The sequence below is a fragment of the Petaurus breviceps genome, unplaced genomic scaffold (genome assembly GCF_028583685.1).
Source record: "Petaurus breviceps papuanus isolate PSGF00001 unplaced genomic scaffold, PetGlider_PUasm1.0 90195, whole genome shotgun sequence".
NCBI classification, from domain to species: domain Eukaryota; kingdom Metazoa; phylum Chordata; class Mammalia; order Diprotodontia; family Petauridae; genus Petaurus; species Petaurus breviceps.
The window spans coordinates 164,732-167,129 of record NW_027187192.1 but is presented as its reverse complement, the minus strand read 5'-3'; positions in this window follow the sequence as shown (position 1 = coordinate 167,129).

The following is a 2,398-nucleotide window of genomic DNA, read 5'->3' as shown; positions in this document are numbered from 1 at the left end:
CTCTCTCTCTCTCTCTCTCTCTCTCTCTCTCTCTCTCTGTCTCTGTCTCTCCCCCCCTTCCTCTACCTCTCTCTTTCTTTCTCTCTCACACACACACATTTTTGCTTCTCTATCACATTCCTGAACTGTGAAAGACTCCCCTGTCCTGGCTTCTCACTTCAAAGATATGTGTATCATATAATCACATTGCTAACTGAGGCCACATAAGCAGGAGGGGATGCATTTATGTACCATACGTTCTATACCTCCAAAGTCTGGCCTCCTTAACTCCCTCAATCAAGAATCCTAGCTACAATGTTGCCATCCAGTGGTTTTCCAGTCTCTGCTTGAAGAAAGCCTACCATGCCAAGATCTGTCTCTTCACCACCCTGGTTGCCTTTTCCAAATGCTCTCCCTCCTACCCCCTACCTTGTACCTGAGGAAACTGAAATCCAGAGGAGTTGACTGATTGGCTGAAGGTCAGACCGACCACAGGTAAGAAAAGCCAGAAGTGGTAGTCACCCCTAGGTTCCTTGACTTTCAGTGCCCTTCCCACTGCTTTGAATCTTCTCTTTTAAGATTTATTTTAACCTCTATACAAAATGTTGGTGGAAAAGGGGGACACAGTATGATTTTATTTGTGTCTTAAACCTTCTTAGGCTGACTAAGTTGGCTTTTCACCAAAGTTCAACCTCCAACTCAGCAGGCATATCAGTCAGTCAAATATTTATTAAGCCCTGGTTACGTGCCAGGCACTGGAAGGTACATGGCAGCTTCCCTTTCACGCTCGGCCCAGCTACAAGGAAGCACTTTTCTTATATTTAATTTTAAAGCTGCATTACTACCTTTTGTTTTTATACCACTGTTAATTCTTGATAGGTGGTATGGTATAGTAGATAGAGTGCTAGGACTTGGAGTCAGGAAGACCTGAGTTAAAATCCAGCCTCAGATACTTCTTAGCTGTATGACCCTGGGCAAGTCACTTAACCTTGCTTGCCTCAATTTCCTTCTCTGTAAAATAAGCTCAAGAAGGAAATAGCAAACCACTCTAGGATCTTTGCCAAGAAAACCCTAAATGGGATTACAAAGAGCTAGACATGACTGAAATGACTTAGCAAGAATCACAATAAAGCAAACCAGACAAGCAAGACCAATCAACATAGAGAATGTCCAACAAGGTATGTGGTACTCTATACCGATTGTCCCCCACCTCTCTGCAGGGAGGAGGGAGGTATTTTTCATCAGGAGAGACCTTTTAAAGAGAAAAGCCTCTATTTCTGTCCTTGAGCCAGGAAGGGCAGCTCCAGACTGTGCTGTCCTCTCGCCCTAGCACAGAGTATTTTTTTTTTAAACTTTGTCTAGTTGGAGCTTCATGTCGAAGCTTTATCATCATAGATATTTAAAGCAATTCCAACAAAGCAGGCCAAAAAATACAGGAAACACAGAAATGTGGAGCCTGAGGACTTGGATTTCAAGCTGAACTCTGCTTTTTCCTACCATTGTTACTTTACTCCGTGCCTCGATTTCCACGTCTGTAAAATAAAAAGGTTAGACTAAATAATTTCTATGATTCCTTCCAACTTCAAATCCTATGATCTCACCTGATTTCCCAGCCAGGGTGAGAGAAGTCTTTAATCCCTAGTTTTTGCTACCACCCACAACTGGCACTTTGTGAGTTTGAATAGCTTCCATTCATTCAACAAGAATTTATTGTATCTGTATATTACAGACTAGATATTGTACTAAGCTCAAGGACAAGGGTGCTTAATATTTTTGTATCATGAACCACTTTGGTGAAGTCTCTGCACCCCTTCTCAGAATAATATTCTTAAATGCATAATATCAAATAGATAGGACAATAAAGGAAATACAGACATGATGCAATCTTTTTCTATCCTGGTCACAGATGGGTCTGGAGGGTTGAAAGGAAAGAAGTGGGCTATTTGTGCAGCCTGTCCTCAGTAATTACTGTTCATTGTTTGCAGCAGCTCCCAATCATGTTGACTTTCCATTCTACATCTTTTTCCATCTGTACCCTTTTCTGCCGTTTACTCCAATAAGTAGGATTCTCTCTCCTGGTCACAGATAGTTCTGGGAGGGTTTAAAGCAGAGAAGTGGGCCATTTGTCCAGTCTGTTCTCAGTAATTACTGTTCACGACTTGCACTTCTTTCTGAGCAGGTAGAATTTCCACCCCACATCCTTTTCCACCTATGTATATCCTCTTCTGCAATTCACTCCCTTAGGTGAGATTCTCTCTCCTGGTCACAGATAGGTCCAGGAGGGTTGAAAGGAGAGACGTGGGGGCATTTGTCCAGTCTCTCCTCAGTTGACATCTCAGTAACTACTCTTTAAGGTTCCTTCTGAGAGTTTCCACTCAAATTCTTTGCCCTTTTATACCCTCTTTTACCATCTACCCCA